Source organism: Narcine bancroftii, chromosome 5 (assembly GCF_036971445.1).
Source record: "Narcine bancroftii isolate sNarBan1 chromosome 5, sNarBan1.hap1, whole genome shotgun sequence".
NCBI lineage: Eukaryota > Metazoa > Chordata > Chondrichthyes > Torpediniformes > Narcinidae > Narcine > Narcine bancroftii.
This window is the reverse complement of record NC_091473.1, coordinates 110,508,504-110,531,991: the sequence shown is the minus strand read 5'-3', so window position 1 is coordinate 110,531,991 and position 23,488 is coordinate 110,508,504. Positions and strand designations below refer to the sequence as shown.

The 23,488-nt window shown below is 41.0% G+C and overlaps 1 protein-coding gene across 13 annotated transcripts in view; it reads right to left on the bottom strand.

Annotated features, from left to right (window-relative positions):
- pik3r3b (phosphoinositide-3-kinase, regulatory subunit 3b (gamma)) overlaps positions 1-23,488 on the bottom strand; it is a 582,698-nt gene that overhangs the window by 63,375 nt on the left and 495,835 nt on the right. Inside the window, exon 1 of one of the 13 annotated variants that reach the window (XM_069938754.1) lies at positions 18,338-18,483. The exons of the other annotated variants lie outside the window; for them this stretch is intronic. The gene's annotated coding sequence lies outside the window, so the exon portion shown is untranslated. Of the gene's footprint in view, positions 1-18,337; positions 18,484-23,488 lie in introns of those variants that run through there. 13 annotated transcript variants of the gene reach the window in all.

The following is a 23,488-nucleotide window of genomic DNA, read 5'->3' as shown; positions in this document are numbered from 1 at the left end:
GAACAGTCTCTGCATTGAGACCCAATGGTTGAAACAGGTGAACATTGTTCAATTACCTGACATGTATTTGACTTCCTAGGCCAGATTACCATTTAGTTTTTGGTTTAAATGCAAGGGATTGACTCATTTCCTAAATATAAAGATTTGTTTTAATGATAATACTACTTAATTTTCTGTTAATGATTCTTAATTAAAAAAAAACCTTGATATAGAAACTTGCAAGATTCATAAAAGCTTACAACTTGTCTCTTGGAAGTCCTACTGTTCTAGTCTTGAGTGATATATTTAGGGTGATTTTGCTTCTTATTAAGATGTTTTCAAAGTACAGTCTGTGTACTGGATAGATTAACATTAAAAGCACTTCATGATGCAACTGATGCTTGATCATATTCAGTACGAGGTCGGAATGACCCAAATTGAAAGCGATCGCTGCCAATTGAGCCTAGCTGGATTGGTGAGGTTGGGGGGGCGGGGTGGGCGACGGGTGGCAGTGTAGTCTTTAGTTATGTGTCTGATTGGTGAGTAAACCATCAACAGCTTGTATCATAAAGTTTACATATTTGGCCTTGGTCTCTCGCTTCTTCACTTGTATCTGCAATGGGCTTAAGACTTGGGAGTTTATAGCAAAATGGATAAAACAGCCAAATTCGTTCTCCTTCCAAAAAGGATCTGAAGGAATTGATGCCAATTATTTTGCTTTCATTTTGATCTTCAGTAGGACTGAGCACAAACTTCTTCATTTCTCCTGCAAGCTCACAGTAATCCAAATGACAGGGAAATGAATGTTAGAGGGTTTTAATTTAGATTTTCTCAAATGACATCACCTGCTGACGAGCCCATAAAGATTGAGCTTCAGTGCTTTCTGTGTTGGTTTTAAATTGTACACGAGTTAAAAGAAGCACACTGCTAGGCTCTCTTAAATGTAAACAGTTTGGCAAATTACTTTTGTTGTTGTTGTATCTCTAAATAGTTTAGAGACTCCAAATACTGAAGGAATGTGTGCATATTCTGAACATTCCTGCAAAATCCTTGGGGTTTTTTTTCTACCATAGTTTATCTAACAACTAGGTAATCCATAAAGGAGAAGCAGGAAGAAGAAATTGGGGCTGGACAGGTCACACAGCAAATTTTGGAAAATTATCTTCCAGAGAGCATCAAGTGCCTAATGCACCTGCAAGGGATAGAAATCCTGCTTCACACCTTGGCTGCACAACAGAGGCAGGTGCATAGCACAAAATATATTGGGTGCTAAGGTGTTGGTTTTACACCGTTATACAAAGTGGGGAGCCAGAAAATTCCTAGGACAGAGCACCGACAAGTGCTTAAATTCCAATGACAACATTACTGATCTGTGAATACTTGCTTAGTTATGTGGATCTCCAGAAGAATTTCAGATGTTCAACTCTTGGAATTCACAGAGATGCATGGAACTTGCTGTTAGACAATAGACAGTAGGTGCTGGAGTAGACCAATTGCCCTGTGGAGCCAGCACCAACCGCCATTTTTCAGATCATGGCTTATCATTCTCTGTCAGTATCAATTCCCTACCTTATCCCTATAACCTTTAACTCCCCTGCCCACAAGAGCCTTATCTAACTCCCTTTTGAACATATCCAGTGAATCTGCCCCCACCATCCTCTGCGGCAAAGCATTTCTCAGATCCACACTTCTCTGGGTAAAAAAAATTCTCCTCATCTTTGTCCTAAAGGGCTTTCCCTGTATTCTTAAACTATGCCCTCTAGTCCTAGTCTGTCCCAACATTGGGAACATGAAATCCAAATTTACCCTGTCTAGCCCCTTGATAATCTTATATACCTCAATCATGTCTCCTCTCATCCTTCCAAACTTCATCGCATATAATCCAAGTCTTTCTAAACTTTCAGCATATGACAATCCTGCCATCCCAGGAACCAACCTTGTAAATCAGCACACACTCCCTCTATAGCAAGTAGGTCCTTCCTCAAATTTGGGGACCAGAATTGGATGCAATATTCCAGGTGAGGTCTCACCAGGGCCCTGTACAACTGCAGGAGGGCATCTCTGCTCCTATACTCCAATCCCCTCTTTATTAAGGCCAACATGTCATTTGCCCTCTTCACAGCTTGCTGAACCTGCATGCTAGCTTTTAGTGACTGGTGAATGAGTCCACTCAGATCCCTTTGCACTACCCCACTCCTTAGCTTGACTCCATTTAAATAATACTCGGCTCTCTTATTAGTGCCTCCAAACCTCACATTTGCTCACATTGAACATCACCTTCCATTCCTCTCAATTCCTGTTAACTCTCTCCCTCAGTCTCTTTCCCTCATCCCTCTCTCTCTCCTCCACTCTCACCCCTTCCTTTTCCTTCCCGTCACAGGGCTTTTTCTTTGCCCTCTGCCCATTCCCCTATCGCTTCTCAGCTTCCTTCTCAGACCCTCCTATCTGTAATCACCTATTACTTCTTACCTGTTAGCCTAGGCTCCTCCTCTTCTCCCCCTTCCCCCAACAATCTCCTACCCCCCTCCCCAATTTGCATTCAGACATTTGCCTAAAATATCCACTGCTTTTTTGTTCTGATGGATGCTGTGGGACCCGCTGAGCTTTTCCAGTACTTTTCTATGCTGTTCATGATTCTAGACCATGCTCGTGTACAATATATCTAAATTAAGTGCGTACAATATATCTAAATTAAATGCCTATGTATTTTAGCAGGTGCCTGAACAAGATTCCATGGCACTGATCTGAAGGAGAGGAAGAGAGATAGCCACGGTGTCTGAACCATAGTTTGCCCTCAATCAGCAGTACATATTTGTGGAGTGTAGGAATACCACCTATGATAGGCTGAGAATTTCAAATGGCACTGAGAATCAGGATTTCACATGACTAGTTTTTAAAAATATACATTATAACCCTTGCAAATGGAAATTCTGGTTCTTGCGATCTTGTGCACTTTAACTCTGATATACATCTACTATTATGAACAATTACACTGCAGGTCCCACAATATTGTACAAGCTACAGTGATCAACAATTGTTAATAATACAGGATATTAACTTGTTGCAGAGAGACCAGACCAAAGCCATTGTTCACCTTCCTATCATTTGTCTCAGAATGTCTTGTTGTCATGGCAATGCTCTTATGTGGAAGATGATGTAATGGTATAGCTGTGTTCAGGTTGTCTCACTGTGAAGGTACTGGAATTAAAAAAAATAATTTTTAATTTGAACTCAGAAGTACAAAACCTAAGCCACACCACATCAAACATTTAAGCTCTAATATTAGGGTCCTGATATTAGAGAGACAGTTAGTTCAGAGCTTTTGCAGCACCTGTGAATCAGGTTCGAATCCGTCACAGTCCAAGGAGTTTGTATCTTCTCCCCAAGTCCACGTGAGTTTCCTCCGGGTGCTTCAGTTTCCTCCCATGTTCTGAAAACATCCAGGGTTAATTGTTCTTGCAAAGGCATTTGAGTGGCGTGGGCTCGTGGGCTGCAAAAGCCTGTTGCACTGCTGGATCTTTAGATTAAAATAAATTGAGAGAGCACATGCCTGTGCCTCAGTTGCAATCCAAGTCTAGTTGCAGGGAGAAGAGATGTCTGTTGTCAATTATTTGAATATGGACAAGGTGCAGGAACAGGAAAAACTTGCAGCTGGACCTTAATCAGTCACACAAAATCTATCTGGCCACTAACTTTCATCATGATAGCCCAGGAATTAATCTCTGGCAAGAACTGTAAGAGTTTTCAAATACATGGGGGATTGTGATAAATGTGTGATGCAGTAATATTTTCCAGTCAAAAGCAATGGAACCAAAACTGAGAAACATAGTGCAATTCAGCATTCCATATCATGTCGCAAAGTTAGCCCACATCTCTAGTGTATTTTTACAGTTTTATGTGTTACGAAACGTGCGTAACGAGCAGCAATAGGCAATGAACCAGTCAGTGTTTAATTTTAAAACACTAATTTTATTTCTAACTCTTCAACTAAGCCTATCCCCAGCTATGCACCAGTGTCTAGTGCATGTGCGCGCGTGTGTGAGTGATATACCCACACCACTGAAGTCCAGGCCAAAATCTAGAAAGTTACTTCAAAGTTCAGTCTTTCAATTCAGTGTTGAAGCGCAGACCTTTGAAATTTGATGCCCAGAATTATGTTGAACTGATGGGAAGATTGGAGTTGTGGCTGCTAGACTCACAAATTCTTCTTGCATTTCCTTTGAAGAAATGTCCATCTACACGAACTGTGATCACAACACTCCTGTTCCTTTTGCAAGTAAGACTTGAACTGGGCAGCCTCCACGAAGCTTCCAAGACCAATAACTTCACTTAAGATGAAGCAGTCTCTCCAAGTGACCTCCACTGTTAGTCACAATCGAAATGAAGCACTTTGCTTCCCAAAAAGACCCTCCTAACACACTGAAAAGGCCCAGTTATTCACAGAGCATGTTTTGCTCTGATTTCCACAGAAATGGCTGGCCACAAGAGCTGCTTCAAAAAGCCACTTCCTCTCCAGCAGCCAGTATGGTTCTCTCCTGCAAAATCACACCGTTTTTGCAAATGTATCAAATTCTGGAACAGACTGTGACAAGTCTTCCCTCCGTATTCCAATGTATCATTAGTGGCATGTGACTTGTGTTGTGCTTGGTGCTTGTGTGAAATGCTAAATGTTAACTGTGACCATTCAGTTCCTCCTGTCTATACAATCCCTTAGTGATAATCCCATTTTACTAAGACAGGAGCTCATAATATATAACATTTGTTTGCTCATAATTGAAGTACCAGTGAAAGTTAGTTTGAATGAGTAAGGCAGTGGAAGATGGGAGGTAACATGATGAGAACTTTAATCAACGCAATTTTAAAAAGTGTTGCAACCTTCCCCGGAGAGTACAGTGCAATGCAGGCCCACTTTACAATCACTCTAACCCTTCCCACCCTCACAGTCCATAACCCCCCAGTTTTCTTACATACATGTTTCTAAGATTCTTTAAAATGTCCCCGTGCCACCCAATTAAACCCAAATGACAAACAACCTGCAATATGTTTTGAACAGTGGGAAGAAACCAGAGCACCCAAAGGAAACCCACACAGACACAGGTACAGACTGCGCTGGATTTGAACCCCAGTCCTTGGCACTGTACGAGCATTGCGCTAACCTCTATGATAACTGTGCACCCCTATTGTAACCAGCCTCCACCACCATCTCCAGCAATGCACTCCAGCACCCATCACTCTGTGTATTAAGCTTCCTTCTGACAACTCTTCTGAATTTTCCTCTACTCACCTTAAATAGGTGTCCTCTGGTATTGGCCCTGGGAAAAAAGGTACTGGCTGTCATCTCTATCTGTGCCTCTCATAATCTTATACACCCCAATTAAGCTGCTTCTCATCTCCCATTGCTCCAAAGAGAAAAGCCCTAGCTCATTCAACCTTTCCTCCTAAGACATGTTCTCCAATCCTGGCAGCATCCTGGTAAATCCCCTTTGCACCCTTTCCAAAGTTTCCACATACTTCCTATGATGAGGCGTCCAGAAACAAACACAATAATCTTCAGTGTGGTCCAACCAGAGATTTGTAGAGCTGCAATATTGCCTCATGGCACTTGAACTTAATCCCAAGACCAATGAAGGCCAAAACACCATATGCCTCCCTAATGGCGGCACAGTCAATGTAGCGGTTAGCACCACGCTGTTACAGTGCCAGTGAACTGAATTTGAATCTGGCACTGTCTGTAAGGAGTTCTTACATTCTGCCCATGTCTACATGGGTTTTCTCCAGGTGCCGGTTTCCTCCCACCGTCCAAAAATTTATGAGGACTGTAGGTTAATTGGGCAACCTGAGCTTATGGATCTGAAGGGTCTGTTGCCATGCGATATGTCTAAATTTATATTTTAAAACAATACAGGCTGAAAGTTGGTATCATAGATTACATCTGCATTGAAAGTACAAATGAGTGACAATGTTCTCTATTATTAGTTAAGATTCGGTGGATTGACTGCATAAGACATATTAAAGCATGGGGTATTGAGCCTCTCACTAGTTAAAAAGGAAAGGTTAATTTTACAGGATGAGTGGATAGGATCAAGATCAGAATTCGGGTAAAGTGGTGTCTGTTCCTTGGTGTCATAGAAATTTCTTTGCGGGCTCACTAGGCATGGCATGAGATTGTGTTAGCCACTGGGACATGGCATGTCAACCATTACACAACTGCTAGCCTTTTATCTGAACTCATAGGCGGTTGAAATCATGGAGAATCAAAATTTCTCTGTTTATAAGGTGGTTTTTATTTGGGCCAGTAACCATAAGAAAATAATGATTTCCTCTTCAGTCCCACTCACCTGGTGTTTCTGCAAATAACACGAGCTTCATAAGAGTTTTTGTGGTTTTCTCAGATAATGGTCACTCACAGGCATAATAACGTTTATGTGGTCAACATCATAATATTTTACAAATGATTCCTCTTCATGAACATCATGGGTTTGATGTGATCACTACTGACATCAACGATTGATTCGCAATGTTTAAGCTGTGTGCTGTCCAAATGGCCAACATAAGCACCACCACTTGTTTCTTGCTCTCTTGAATCTCCGGCACTATGCCGCCTGCCTACTGTGGAGTGGCTTGGAAAAGTTCACTAATCCCTCCACATTCTGTGGTGACTGAGAGATCTGCCTTGTCCAGATTCTGTACACTGATCATGGTGCAGCAGATGGCACCATTTTGTGCAAATTATGCCCTTGAAGTAGGGGAGGGGCAGTTTTCCATGACATGTCCATGCTCTGTTTGAAGATTGAAGTGAGTTACAGATATAGTTGGGGTGCCTTGGGGATTGTTGAAGCTGTATCATTCATCCTTTAGAAAGTTCTGTTCGTTGAGCTAATTTTGTAAAGTGCTTAGAGGCTCCACCAAACTCAACTTCTCAATGCAAGATATGAATGTCAGTCATAGTTACAGAACTATTCAACCTGATGAATTAAATAATCAAGGAAAGAAGATGAAAATAAAAGATGATCAAAATTTACCTTACAACTGTGACCACCAGGCTTCATCAATCCCCCATGTCCACTTTTGATAGGTAATGATTCATTATAGAGTTATACAGCAGGGAAACAGGCTTTTTCCATGCTGGCCCAGTTGCCTACCTGTGTTTGGCCCATATATACATTCAAACCCCTATCCATGTGCCTACCTAAATCCCTTGATGGACCAATTCATGAAAATGGATGACATTTTGGTTAACTAATCCGCATAAAATAAAGATCTCATAAAATATTTGCATGAGATTTGAAATTTGGAATACCAGGATGCATAGCTTATTATTGCAACAGAATGTCTTATGCTGCCTTCCCTTCAAAACAAAAATAACCTGTTCCACAAGACTTGCTCTTCAGAAGAACTCAAAGTATTGTGCACAACAATCTTTATGACCAGCCTGAGGCCCAATTCTAATAAGGTTGCACCTGTCTGAAAATGTGACTTCTTTATTGAAAACGAAGGAGATTCGTTTATCGAAGGAAGGTGAATACCAAGAGGAATCAGGCCTCTTGGATTATGAGACTCCAGTGCAAGTGCAGATTGAAGACAAGCAATGTTCCAACCCACTTCCCAATTTTTTTTCTTGCAGTGGTATGGAGAGAAAGTTTAACGGCTGCTATCAGAAATTGTTAGCCCAACAGAGAACTGGAAGAGGTTATGGTTCAAGGAAAAAAATAAAATTTATCTAAAACAAACTGACGATGGATCTGATGAATTCCTAGTTTTCTCTCTCTGGAGGATATATTTGGTTTCTTTCAAGCATCTTAGGAATGCTTCAAAATACATAAATATCTTCAACATCTGTGGAAGATGGCACAGTCGTAGCTGCAAAGAATTCAGAGATTCAACAAAAGCACTTTCTACTCCTACATTCAAGGTGCTTCAAGGGTTTACAAAACATCATCAGGTGTCATGAAATGTCTCTTAGATTTCAGAATAATACTTTAAATGGATGTATCCAAACTAAATTAACTAAATGAATAATAATGCAGAAAAAACACAATGCTGGAGAAACTCAGCAGGTCATATAGGAATGGTAAAAATACATAACCGACGTTGAGCCCTGGGACATGGAAAAATGCTGGCAGGTGTCCAAACAGAAGAGCAGAGGGGGAGGAGTGATCGCATAAGCAGGAGGTGATAGTGGAGAAGGGAGGGAGGGGACAGCAGCAATGAAGGGGAGGAAGATGGCTAGGTGAAGGGATGGGGAAGGGAGGGAGGAGAACCTGAAAGGGGGAGGAGAGGAGGTAGGCAGAAGAGGAGAGCAGTTTAGCAGAAACCGAAAAAGCCAATGTTAATGCCATCTGGTTGGAGAGTGCCCAGAGGGAAAATCAGGTGTTGTTCCTCCAATTTACAGGTGGTCTTGGTGGGATAGTCGATAAGGCCATGGACAGACATGTGAGAATGGGAGTGTGACACAGAACTGAAATGGTTAACTACTGGGAGGACAGGATGCAGTAAATCAGTCCTATGCAATATACAAGTGCTGCTTCACTTGAAAGTCCTGTTTGGGGCCATGGACCTTGGAGAGGGAGGAGGTTTGGGCGTGTGTGGTACTTCTTGCGGCCATAGAGAAAGGTGCTGGGGGTAGGGGGTGCGATTGATAGGGAGGGATGAGTACACGAAGGAGTCATGGAGCGGTCCCTGCAGAAGGGGGAGAGGGGATGAGAGGGGAAGATATGTCTGGTAGGGGGATCCTGTTGTAAGTTCCAGAAATTACAGATGTTGATGCTGGTGGGGCTTGGTGAGGATAAGGGGGATTCTATGTTTGTTGCACTTGAGTGCAGAGGGGGCCAGGACAGATGAGCAGGAAATGGAGGCAATGCGAGTGACGGCTGAGTTGATGGTGGTGGAGAGGTCGTCTGTGGAAGAAGGCAGATATTTTGGAAGATCTGGATTGGACCTCATCTTGGGAACAGATGCTATGGAGATATTGAGAGAAGTGGATAGAATCCTTACAGGAGACAGGAATTATAGTCAGGGTAGTTGTGGGAGTTAGTGGATTTGTAATATATGTCGGTGGAAACCTTGTCTCCCAGCAGGGTCAGTACCAAGGGAGAGAGGCATTTGTGGGCATTGCCCCCCAAATGAGGTATTGTGACCCCACCTGCTTGTGGTCATTGCCCCCCCCCCCAAAATGGGGTATTGTGACCTGCAGTCTAGCATCACTAGAGTTTAGCATTACAGCGGGATAAATAGCCATCTTCATTGCCCACAATCCCTCATGCAGCTGGGACCTCTCTGCCAGTGCCAGCACCAGGGAAACGCACATGCCTGTCGTCCGCAATGTATCACGGCAAGGTTGACGATACAAAACAGGAAAAATCCCCTAGGTGGGGAGCATGGAGCAGGAAGGGTCCATGCAATGGCCTGCAGCATCGCATCCACCCTGCGGTGCCGAGTGCCTGTTGAACTGGCCGTCAATCTTTACACTGATGGAAGCTGTTCCCTTGCACTGCCTTCCTACCTACCGCATGTTGGGGAGGCTCACGGAGATGGTTCATGGTAGGCAGGTAGGTACCTGATAGTCTGTATTTTTACTTCATATTTTTTGTATATGTGTGATTATGTGCACAGTGTAGTGTGTGTGTTCTGGGTGTGTGTATGTGTGTGAACCATCGTCTGTAGCAACGTTGTTTCGTCTGGTTGTATATGTGTAGACAGGTGATAATGAACTTAACTTGAATCGCAGTGGGATTGTTTATTGCTATCTACCACACAATGCTAATGGGAGTCATAGAAACCCTCAGACGTGCTCCGTGAAGTGTACACTTCGGACAGCACTGGAATCCTGCAGATGCCCTAAAGCTTCTGAAGGAGACCAGGGTGCATGCTCAAAGACCAGATGCTGGAAGGGAGCTCACAGGCATGCGCAGAGCAGCACCACCAACCACCCCCCCCCCCCCCCACCAACATTGAGTGAGTTTTCGAAGGTCAGATTGTGCCCCCCACGGTTACTCTAATGCCCCCAGCTAAGACTTGTTCTGGCGCCGACCCTGTCTCTCGAGATGGAGACAGATAGACCCAAGAAGGGGAGAGTGTAGCCAGAGATGGACCAGGTGAGTTTGAGATCAGGGTGGAAGTTGGCTGCAAAGTGAATGAAGTTGACAAGCTCGTCACGGGTGCATGAGGCAGCCCTGATGTTGTTGTCAATGTACTGGAGGAAGAGTTGAGGGGTCTTGCTTGTGTAGGTTGCAGCATGGATTGCTCCACAAAACCCACAAATAGGCAGGTGCAGGTGGGACCCATGCAGATACCCATGGCTACCCCTTTGATTTGGAGAAAGTGAGATGATTTAAAGGAGTTGTTAAAAGTGAGGACCAGTTCTGCCAGGCGGTGGAGGGTGGTTGTAGAGGGTGACTGGTCAGCTCCACCTGTCACCTCCTGCCTTTATGCTCACCCCTCCCCCCCACTCTTTTGTTCAGACACCTGCTGACATTTTTCCATACCTTGATGAAGGGCTCAAGGCTGAAAAGTCAGTTATATATTTTTACTTTTGCTACATAAAGGACACTGCTTGACCTGTTTAGTTTCTCCAGCATTGTGTTTTTACTTCAACTATGGTGCCTGCAGATTTTTGGGTTTTACTTCTTTATAATAATGGAGCTTGAAAGAGGCGATAAATAGCCTATTCCCTTTTTTTTTGAGTTTGTATATTATTGCTGTTGAATTGACAGAACCACAATAGAAAGATCAAGGTGGAGAGAAACTGTGGTAATGGGAGTTTTAATTAAATAGGAGCTGAACTCTGAGTATTGTTTTCGGTGAGCATAAAAGAGGACTCCCCTTTTTGAACATCTTAAAAAATAAATTGTTTACTCCCTTTTCATAACAAGCATGGTCTGTAGAATCGCATACATAAATACTGTTTGGTATTTGTAGTTCTGAAGGCTTTATCCTAAGACCATTAAAGCTTCGTGCCAGACAGACTCTATACTGTAATGCTGGAATGGCAGGTTACTGCAGGGCAGACTCTCATCACTTCACTTGGTGATCGAACTTGATATATTTGCACTCCACATTCTGCAATTTAGTCAAAGAAAATTATCTGAATTCAGAATAAGAGCTGCAGTTTAATTAGCTTTTTAATTAATGATGAGTAACTCCACTGAACTCTCAATGATCCTACAAAAAGAATGGTTGTCTTTTATTTGTCTTTCATACAGTACACAATGCTAATGGCAAAAAATATTAAATAGAAACTTTTTTGAACAAGAATTGTCAAATGAGTAATTACTGGAAATGACATTCCCTTAAAGTCATATCCTGAGCATTGGCATTTACAGTTTAGAGATTATTTTCTTTAAGCAAGGAAGTTCATAGTTAAATCTTCCATTGAGCTGCCATTACTCCTTTAACAAAAAGAAACTGTTAGTTGCAAATCAGCATTGCAGAAGAGGGGGATGGAGAAAAAACATTACTGAAAAAAAAATGGCTGGAGAAACAGCAGTTCACCCAGTGATGGACCGGGAGGCTGAAGACATTGTTCAATCATTTAAAAAGTTTCAGCAGAAGTGAAATTTAGCATGCAAGAGCTATTTTAAAAATACATCAGCGGAGGAGAAGGTCAGTTATGTACTTCTCTGGACAGGGGAGCGAGGCCTTGATTTATTGAATAGCTGGGAGCTTATGAATTTGAAGGCTTAATGCAAGAGACTGATGAAAATGTTGATAACTTCCTCACCAGACTAAAAATTGTTGCTGCAAAATGCAGATTTAAGGATATAGAGAAAAGATTCATTGATCAACTCATATGGGGGAGTGCCCATTCTGAATTGCAATAGTCTCTTGTAGGGAAGGAGAACTTGAAGCTGGCTGAAGCTATAGACACAGCCAGAGCCTTCAAAGCCACGAGGATGTAAATGAAATCCCTATCTATGCAGACCCACCCACAGCAAAGAGATGGAAGGGTTAATGCTATAAAGAACACAATCAGAAAAGTGCAAACCCCCAAGACCTGCAGGAAGTGTAGCAGACAACACCCCTTTGATGACCGAAACAAATACCCCGCATACGGTTCTGAATGTAGAGCCTGTGGTAAAGCAAACCACTGGGCGAAGATGTGCAAGTCTGGGATGAAGAAAACTAATAACCAGTGGGGGGGGGGGGGGGGTGGGGGAGGAGAAATAGAACAAGATCCACCACATAAAAGGAAACAACAATGAGGACTCTGACACCCGGATTCTGGACATAGAATCCATACACCTTCATGAGATGTCGGGTGAGATGAAGGAAGGAAGCAAGTTGCACACAAGGATCCAAATACAGAGGACAATCCAGAACATGCCTATGATATTTAATCTAAAGATGAAGCTAGATACTGGATCACACAGCAACATCCTTCCACTCAGACTCCACTGCCAGATGTTCCCAGAGAACATAATAAAAGGGTATCCAAAAGACGGTGCATTGGAAACAGCAAATGACACATTAACGGCCTATGGTGGACCCATGATCAAGCAGCTAAGGAGAGCTAAGATCAATGGCTGCCATAAGGGAAAGAACATCCTCTGTACATTCTACATGGTAGATGCAGACGGACCAGCAATTCTAGGTCTTGATAGCTGCCAGGAGTTGCAAGTGATCTCTATCAATTATGAGATCCAGATTAAGAAAATATGCCTAAAGTACAGAAACACACAACTAAAAGAAGAAATGATTTCCACAGAAATGATTTCTCCCAGGCCATAGCACATAGTGGGAGCAGACTTACTCACCAAGAATCAAGAGTGGTATTTAATAGTAGCTTGTTACTACTCCAAGTTTCCATTCGTCAAAAGGCTGAAAGACCTGAGAATGTCAACTATGACCTCAGAAATGAGATCGCTCTTTCCTGAACAAGGATTACCCAATGAAACACAGTTCATGTCACAAGAATTCAGAAAGCTGGCTGCACAGTATGGGTTTGTTATGACTACATCATCCCCATACTACCCCAAAGGTCATGGGTTCATTGAAAGATGAGTGCAAACTGTGAAACAGACACTGTTTAAGTGTCGTAAAACAAAAGAAGACACATACCTAGCTCTTCTCTAATTATGAGCAACATCTTTTAAATACTGACATGAAGTCCCCAGCAGAACCTCTAAATTGCAGGAGATATAAAACAACTCTGGCAAGCAAAATACACCCTCCAGAAGACCAGGAGGAAACCGGAAGAAGACTGGCTGACATGCGAAAAGGAAGGCATTATAACAAATGTGCACAAACATTGCCAGAACTCTTCAGAGGGCAGCATGTTCATATTCAAGAGCTGATGTTGAAAACATGGACCCCAGCAAAGGTCATCGGAGAAGCTGAGACACCAAATCCTACAATGTCGAGACAGACGCTGGCAGTCAGCTGAGGAGAAACATATTTCACATCCGACCGATGCAAGATGTGATGAACCAGAAAGTTTTAATACCAGCAAAGCCTGCAACACCAATATTAAGTGAGGTATCAAGTGAAGAGACCACAACCACTAATACCGAAACATCAACACAGCAGTTGTCAGGTGAAGCAGGATAAGCTCCATCACCTACACATGGACCAGCAACACAGAGCCCAACATTTGCAGCAAAATCCACAAGATGGCAAAGCAACACACTGCTGCCAGAGCAAATAAGAACTATTTAAAAATAGTTGTATAAATAAATTAGTGTACATTTTCAGTTACCTAAGTTGCAGTTGAAAGAAAGTGATAAAGAACACTAATTTTTTCTTTATCTTGAGAAAGAGAAATGTTGTTTAGTCAGGATAATGTGAACTATTTTGTAATTGCTTAAGAAAACTGTAGTGCACCACTGTGGGGCATATGTATATGTTCGTGTGTGTGTGTGTGTGTGTGTGTGTGTGTGTGTGTGGTGTGTGTGTGTGTGTGTGTGTGTTTGTGTGTGTGTGTGTGTGTGTGTGTGTATGTGTGTGTGAGAGAGAGAGAGAACAGTTTTCTGAGATGGTGGAAGGCATCAGTAAGTAAAGTCTCTTTTGTTATTTGAATCTTACTTCTCTAAGTTATTTAAGAAGCTTCACAAAAAACACAAAGACATTGTTTGGTAAGTGTGTACTGAGAGAAAAAAAATAATGTGACAGGCTGTTCACTATAAGGAACAGAAGAAAGATGACCACTATTCCATGATCCTACTGTATTGTGTACTCTGAAAATCCTCTCTCTGTACTCATGTTTAACTACAATTGAATAATTTTTTTGGCAATTTTGATATAAATGGCAAAGGCTGTATCTGAAGCAAAAGCATGGCAATGACTGAAGTGAAACATGAAAGTCTGCAGATGCAGTGATTGAAGTAAAAACACCATGCTGGAGAAACTCAGCAGGTCAAACAGCGTACTTTTTATAGCAAAGATGAAGTTCATAACCGATGTTTTGGGCTTGGATAAAAATGTAGGCAGATGCCTTAATAAAATGTTGGGATGGAGGGGGGGGGCTGAGGGGCAGGAGGAGGAGCAGAGGCAAAAGGTCATAGATAAGGAAGGGAGAGCATGAGAAACAGGGGAAGGGGGGATAGCTGTGTGAATGGAGAGGGAAGGGGTGGAGGAAAGGAGACTAAGGGATAGGAGAGAGAGAAAGAGCAGGGGAGTAGTCTAGCAGCAACTGGCGAAGTTGACATTATGATGTTATGTAAGGTCATGATTGTTTATTAATGTTCATTTTATTCCTTCAATCACAAAGGCTTAGTGATAAATCCAAGCCAAGAAATAGGTAATGTATGTATTTTGATGGCGTCCACAACATCTGGACAAATGTTAAAGCAACACTTTCCATTAACTCATTAGCATTTTCTCATTAAAAGCTGAAAAAGTAGTCTATGTGCTTTATCTAGCAGTTTATATTCTGTATACTTTTAAAATGTATCTTTATAACAATTTGTGCATCCTTTCCCAAAAAGTTAGTTAAAATGTCATCTATTAAAGAGCAATTGGTTTTGCTGAGAGTCAAAAATGATGTGAGCAACATAATTCCACTCAGAATGGAGTAGCAGAAACACTTTATGATGTTTTGCATGATTTGAAAATATCCTTCACATCTCGCTTCATTTACAGGACTGCCATCACCTAACTTCCAACATGTTGAAAAAAAAACAAAGCTTTATGTGTGAAAAGAATACAAGTTTCAAAATGGTTTGCTCAGATGATATAGGATCTAGTGGATGGAGTTCAACTTCTTTTGGATCTGTTTCTCCTCATTTTAATATTCTGATTTTAATATTCAGATCCCCATTTGCCAAGTCAGGTGGTTAAAGCAGGCTGCAAAGTGACTTGGCTACTGTACAAAATGGGTTAAACCACTAGCAAAGAAATTGCAACAATATATAAAATCTACCCAACAAACGATTCAAAGAGTAGTGGATTTGCACCACAGCAGGGACAATTATTTGGAAAAACACTTTCAAATTATTTTTCTTTGACCAAGGTAATGTCCATGATGGTTAAAATAATTCTGAATATGTGCTGTCATGAATTCAATCACTCAAGGCAGAAATCATATTAGTTGGAGGCCAGCGCTGTGGGGAGAGGGACCTTTTGCAACTAAATATACCCTGGCGATTGCACATTTGTTAGCAAAAGAAGGACCGTCGTTAAATTCAGAAACTTTCCACTTACATCCACTTAACTGTTCAGAGGATTAACACCATGAGGTTGGTAGATGGTGAGTCAAAGACTTCAACACCATAATCAATGGAAAGTGGATCACATAATGCACTATGAGCTTTCCACCTGCATAATCATTCCCAAACCAATGCTGCTGTAGTTTCATTTCAAAGAACAAGATCATTTAAAGCTTATAATGAAGATTTGGCATCATACAGAAAAACCTTAGTAAGTTAAAATGACAAAATAACTATTTACATTCAATGTGAAGTTTCAGAATGCCCAAATGAGCGATGCAACTACACTTATCTGTATGTAAATGTCAAATATATTATGAGAGCACGTGATAATGAACACAAAAGTTGGAACACGAACTGAGTGCTGTTTCCATCTTCCCTTGAAATCATAGCCGTGTCTGATAATTATTCATATATTTTCCACTATATAAGTTAAAGTAATTTTTTAAATTAACTAGTTTAATTTAAATGAACTGATACATGTGCACTTCTGTTAAGAGAATTAGAAAATAAATTCCAAGCACAAACCAAATCATGATCTGTTTAATTAATAGTATTCATTCCTATTAATTGTTATTATTTAAGTTCAGTTAAGTAAGTAAACTCTTTGTCCAGATATCACACACACTCGCATTCCCTCATATCCCAGAAACCTGGAGTTAATCCAATGGTTTCAAAACGTTTGGCAAGGTAGGGCAAGATTCAAGTTGCAATGATTATTTCATTCACCATTGATACCAAAAGGTAGGCAACTAATGTAGCTGTATGAATGATGGATTTAATTTAAATAACATCAAAAGAATGTAAGAAACAGAAGGAACAAATCAATTGACCCATTATGCCTGTTCCACCCTTCAGAAGTATCATGGCTGATCCAACCTTGGCAACATAACTTCCCCCTCTTTCTGCATACTCCATTATTTTAAAGTTCAAATGTCTGAAAATGTCAACTTTGAATATGTTCAATGACTCCACCACTGCAGATATGGGGTAAAAAATTCCAAAAAAATTACAATAGTCTGAGAGAAAAAAATTCTCCTAATTCAGCATTAAATGAGTCATTCCTTATTTTGAAAGTGTGCCCCTGGTTATACAAACCTCCTCGAAGGGAAACATCCTCTTAGGATCCATTCCATAAGTCCCCTTCAGATTCTTACATGTTTTAATAAGATCACGTCTCATTCTTCTACAGTCCAACTAAGTTCGGACTCAACCTGCTCAACCTTCCTTCATTCATAAATTTTAGATAACACTTCTTAAAGAATGCAAAACTCAGAAATCTTCCAAAAGTGGTGTATTTATCTTTCAGAATGACACAGTTTAAATACACTGAGCCACATATGCCACACAGGTTGAAATTCACAATCCTGAGGTACTGTATAACTGTCAGTGGAATATAAGGTTAGTATTCCAGTTCTGAGATCCAAACAACCCTCATCACTACAATGAATACTTGATTTCAAACATCTGATGTTTAACAAAATGTTATACAGGATCTTTTTAACCTAGTATTATACTGAAGAAAGCATGTTAGCGCCTCTTCTTCCTCAGGAGTTTGTGGAGGTTTGGTATGACATCGGAGACCCAGGCAAATTTCTATAGATGTCCTGACTGGCTGCATTATGGTCTGCTATGGCGACACCAATACCCCTGAGCAGAAAGCTCTGCAAAATATACTGGCCACCACCCCGGATCTCAGAGGCAAAACCCTACCCACCATCGAGAACATCTGCAGGGAATGCTGCCGTTGGAAAGGAGCAGCATTCATCAAGGATCCACACCACCCAGCACATGCTCTGTTCTCACCGCTACCATCAGGAAAGGGGTAATGGTGCCTCAAAGCTCATACCACCAGGAAAAAGAATGTCAGGGTTGCATGTGATGTCATGTATGTACGCTGATAATAAATCTAAAATGTGAATCTGAAATCTAAATTCTCAAAAGTATTTTGTATTGTGAAAAGCAGAAGAAAGCCTTCAAGAAAAATATAGCTCAGTAATAATCAAAGTGTATCTGTTACTTTCTTAACTCCATTTTATTTTGTAAAATTCTGCACAAGTAGTTTGGAGACTTGGGTGTGGGTTCCTTTTCACCTTAAGTAAACACTTAATTTTTGATCTGAATTTTATTATTTTTTACAGTAGCTGAATACTAAACTATGATAGAATTATTATGTTGAATACAAAAGATCCTAATTCAAGAACAAATCTAACCTCCTTCTATGCTATATGATTAGCACTGCTGTGGACGTTTATACAATTTTAATTCTTTTGGAAATATTTTGCAACTCACACTAAACTTGGATCTTGTGTCTAAGCCTGGCTTTCTGTGAAACAAGACAAGATTTAGTATGAAATGCTGTCTGGATAGCATGGCTTGGTAAATGGAAGATGTGCTTATTGTCTTCAGATTGAGGATTTCCATGGGCTTCCCATCTCATCATACATTTGCTAATAACAATCAGTTCATACACTCTCAAACTATAATGCACTGCAAAATGAGTTGGAGAGATTACAGTTACAAGAAACAGGTTACTGTAATTGGTTCAAACAGCACACCAACTTCGATTCAATTCATGAAAGGGTCAGTCTGGCACACCCCCACCAGTTGGATTCCCTTGAATATTTTTCTCTTTGCAGATATTACAAATGATCAACAAGGTAGCAGCTGCCTATATCCAAGAGATTAGACCTTTATAAATCATGCAACTTTCCTACCATGGACTCATGTCAAGTCTGAATCTGTGGCTGCCAGGTTAAGTAAAACATTGTCCATCCATTTAACCACAAGGCCTTTCGAAAAACAGTCTTGCCTTGAGGAATCAATCTGAGAAGCAGCGCCACTTGAAGAAGAAACTCCGCAACACACATACAAGTTGATGAGCTGAACGGTTTTAAAGGAGTACAGCAATGTCCACTTCCGGTAGTGGATAAGTGCAATGTTCAGACTCTTCTGATTAGATTATGTTGTTGCTTAATAAACCGGTGCCTCATGTACTTGGATGTACTCAGAGATGACTTTCCCAGACATACAAATCCCTTAGTAAACAGAACTGGCTTATCTCATTTGTCTCTGACATACTTAATGCAATGCTTAAAAAAACAGAAGCTAATATTCCAACTTTGAGTTGAAGAAACCATTTTGAAGGCAGTGTTTTTCTGAAAGTATTCCATAAGATAAGAATTAAGTATTGTACTCAGAAGAAATTTAAATGCTGAAAACAGTTTATATTGTCACAATGCCATGTTACTTCACTTGCTTGCAGGATGTGGACTTTGCTGATGAATCCAGCATTCTTCATCCACTCCAAATTGCCCCTCAGAAGGTGGTAGAGTTGGAGTGATTCATAATGAGCTGCAATTTTCAAACATTGTAGTCCTAGTAAAGGTGCTTCAATGTTGTAAACTAAGATGTTCCAAGATTTAGACCTTGTGAAAAAGAAGAAATATGGATATTCTTCAACATCACAGGGTTAAAATCTTGGAGGGAAATCTGAAGAACGTGGTGTTCTCTGAGCCTGGTGTCTTCATCCTCAATGCAGATGGAGGATGCAGATTTTCTAATTGATTGAACTCCAATTGAGAAATTTGTTCTACTCACCAGAATAATAATCAGAAACTTATAATCTTAACAAAACCTGGAATTTCATATGAAATCATACATAAGGAAAATTAGAAATTCCACCTTAAATTCTGAAATTATTTTAGATTGTAGTTTTGAGTTAAATTACTTAGCCCCTTAATTCTTGCCAATCGTGGGCTTTAGAGCAGTCCTTAACAAACAATAAAATCCAAAGCCAAGAAATTCTCTTGGCATTGTAAAGACATTATAATTAACTAGAGCCCGGTGGGTTAGAAAACAGGGAGAATACCCCATGTTTGAGAAGGAGAGGAGATAACCCATGGGATGGTGAACACAGTGGCATATCAGTGAGGGGCTCTGCGACTGAAGAACACACAGGTTGTTGGCAACTCTAGGCAAGGAACCGATGCAGGCTGCAGGTGACTTGCGGTCAAAGGATTCACACCAGGCTGTTGGGGACTAGCTTGTGAATGGAAATTTCATTGACACTCAATGACTCTGGTCTCTCTTTTGCTTCTCTTTGTCTGACTGTAAGAGTTGCCCCTCTGCCCATCAATTTTAGCTGATGGTGAATCTGTCTGCCTTTCAGCAAACTATTGCAGGTTATGTGCAATATTACATTACACATTTAGAATGAATCATGAAACATTCTAGTCAGGGGCCCACTGCCACAGAACTCTTTAGTCAATGAGGCACGTGTTGTCTGCTTTGTGCGATTTAGCTTTTATTTACTTGAAAGAAAATAATTAAGTGATAGTTTCAGGGCTGGATCCGAGGGATGGGTAGAAGGAAGCACAGGCGAAAAATCAGACTATCTATAAAGTTAGGGTGTTTCATAATTGTGTTTCATAATTGGTTGGTGAGGATTACCTTAAATTGCCTAGGGAGATAGATAAAAGGTCAGGCTCGCAGATGGAGTGCTGATGATGACCAGGAACAGCAGGGATCAAACTTGTAATTAGGGATGGAGAAAGCTGTGCTGAAAAAAAGTGGGGCTTATGACTGGGGTAAAAGAAGGTAGAAGTTTGGGAGGCCCGGGGGCAGCCGTTGTGAGAGGTAAGCATCTAAATTAAAGACCTAACCTGAAATAGTTCACGGAATTGGCCAGTGCTAAGGCGGATCCCCTTTATTTGATCCATTATGAAAATTTGCTTTGGCGCAAGTGGCTCAAGGTCGTCAGTAAGAGAAACTAAGAATCACAGGAATGGTGATTGTAGTGGATGTTGCTGGAGCCCCTGTGGAGTGGGAGCACACCTGCACATTCAGGAATCCCAGAAAAAATCCCTGCAGTAAACCCTGATTTTGTACCATAATTGTTTTCTTGATAAAATAATTTATTTTTATCATCATTGAGTTATGTCCTAACTAATTATAATTGTAATTAAGAGGGAAATCTTGCATTAAACAATCAACTTTCATTTTACTGCCACACTTCACCCCATCCATCATGGTCAACTGATAATGAAGTGGATAATTTTGCAGCCGACATTGGTTTGATTTTGCTGAGTGAGATTTTGCCTTACTGGTGAAAAGCTGGGAATTACTAATATTTATTTTAGCATTAATGGCTGAGAGTTTGGCACCCATGGGCATGAAAAAGTGCCCAAATCACTGGCTAGCTATGTTCACACTATGCTCTGGTGTTAGACCACATACAGTTCAGTGGCAGTGTTGAACTTTGTTAAGGATTCCCAGCTTTTACACTGGCAATTTGCTCTTGGATCCTTAGAATTAATGCAAGATCTATAAGCCCATTCGTTAAATGAGGGTTGAGGGTTTAAGCAAAGAAATAAAGTTAAGCTGCAATATATTTCGTATTTTTAGGTGTTATAGTTTTAAGTACGTAATGTAATGATAAAGTGCTAGTTATAATCCTAACCACTAGAGCACACATGTCAAACTCTGGCCCGCGGGCCAAATTTGGCCCGCGATATAATTATATTTGGCCCGCAAGATCATTTCAAAAATGTATTAGAGGTGGCCCGCTGGCCGACACACCAGTATAGCGTATGCACAGTAATACAACAAATCCCAGAATGCATTGGCGTCAGCCTGCTAATCGCCCCCACCTCCTCTGTTTACGTTGCAGGGTCTCACCGTGGACTCTGGTTTAGGGGCCTGGCCGGTGTCAGGGGAAGCCAAGGCCGCTGCCCAGCGCCCAGAACCGGAGGCCTCGGGCCTGACCTCGCCAGGACCGTTGCCCACTCCCCCTCCCTGCCGCAGGCCGATCTGCGACTCACGGTGACGGGGCCGCTGATCCGCCAAGATGCCGCCCTGCAGCGAGAGCTGATGCCCCCGCACTGTCGTTGTCCAACCCGATCGCCGCAAACCCCGCCCTCCTGCACACAGGCCTGAGTAAGGATTATGAACTTTAATCTCAGGATAAAACGATCTTCCAATAGTTTCATGTCACAGTGATAAATATATTCCTGGTTAAAAATGGTCCTGCACCTGGATATAAGCTCATTAGGCATAAAACTTGAAAAGTGTGTAAATCAAAGGATATCTGTACCAATGGAAAAAGGGCATGGCAAATAACCCTGCTAGAGTTCATGCCCACAATCAGTCACCCATTTGATTGTTTCAGGAATCATGTTATTCTCCCACATTCTCAATAGCCCTTAGATTTTACTATTCGACAGCACACTAGCAACATTTGACAAATCCTCTATAGAGAAATATTATTTATTGAATATTTTATTTCTCATTTGTTAATGCTTCTGGAAAGAGTTTATCCAAAACTATTATTAAACATTTATTTTAATAAGAAAAAGTTTAACATTACATATGTTGAAAGAAGAGAAAACATGCAGATGTTGTTGAAAATTTTCAATAAATATTTAGTTCAGCCCTCAACTTAGTCCAAGTTTTTAATTTTGGCCCTCCGTAAATTTGAGTTTGACACCCCTGCACTAGAGGGAGTTGGAGATGAGTTATTGCAGCTAGGAGTAGATTCAAAATGGATGCCTCCATGAGATTGTGTGTGCTTTAGCTAATAAAGTATATTTGTTATAAAAGATACAAGTTTCTTTATTACAATAAAAGACACATCAGGAGCATGCAGAGAACCAGTCAATAGCACCAGAAAACATAGAGAGTGTAAAGTTTCCTGATGCTGTAAATTAGACTGGAACTATCAACCATGAGTGGGTGTCATTCAAACAATGATTTATGCTGTACCTGCAAGCCATTGAACTCAATGGCAAATCTTCTGCATAGAAGATTGCACTGCTAATTACTGTGGTGGGACCTCAAGCACTAGTGGTTTTCAAAACATTTGTTTTTGACGAGGGAGCTGGCCAGGGCAAGTTTGACAAAGTTATATAGATGTTTGACGAACACTCTTCACCAAAGAAAAATGAAATGTTTGAGATGTACGCAGTTGCAGGCAGAGAGCTTCAACACTTTCTTAACTGACTTAAAACTAAAAGCAAGAACATGCAATTTTGGATCAGTGCAAGATTCAATGATCTGTGATCAAATTGTGTTTGGGATTATTGATAAGAAAGTGAGAGAGAGGTTGCTGTGAGAGACAGAGCTTACCTCAGTTGGAGCTGTGAATATAGGCCACCCAGTGAATTAGCTCTGCAGCACATGAAAACATTTAATGATAGTGCAAAAGCCAGTGTAAATGAAGGCATAGTCGTAGCCACAATGTCTAGACACACACACACAAACAAAAAAACAAGATGTAGGAAACAGTAAAAAGGTGGAGAGACATTCAATTGTAAATGATATGGCACTCAACAAGCACCAAAACAATGCTCAGCCAATGGAAAAGTCTATAATAAATGCAAAGGACAGGATTATTAAGCAAAGCAATGCTTTTCCAAAGGGAAACAAAACAGAAGTGAATGCATGCACACGATACATATGATAGAAGAAACTGCTCTCGGTAATGCACTCTTCGTTGGCATGGTAGTGCAGAACGATTATAAACCCACAGACACTGAATAGCTAAGCATGAACAGAGTTGAGCAGGATAAGTGTACTGTGTCATTGTATACAAATGGAAGAAATATTCCTTTCAAGATGGGCATAGCGGCAAAGGTCAATTTGATCTGTGAGTGCGGCATCAGGGCAATGAAGATAAAGCCAAACATTTATGCAAATCCTCTAAAATGGACAGAGCATTGATATGAAAGGTGCATGTAAATTCAAGGTGAAAGTTAAAGATAAAGAGCACCACCTTTTTAGAAACATATAGGATTATGAAGGGTATAGATAGGATAGATGTAGGAAGGTTTTTTGAGCTGGCCAGGGAAACTAAAATGAGAGGACACAGT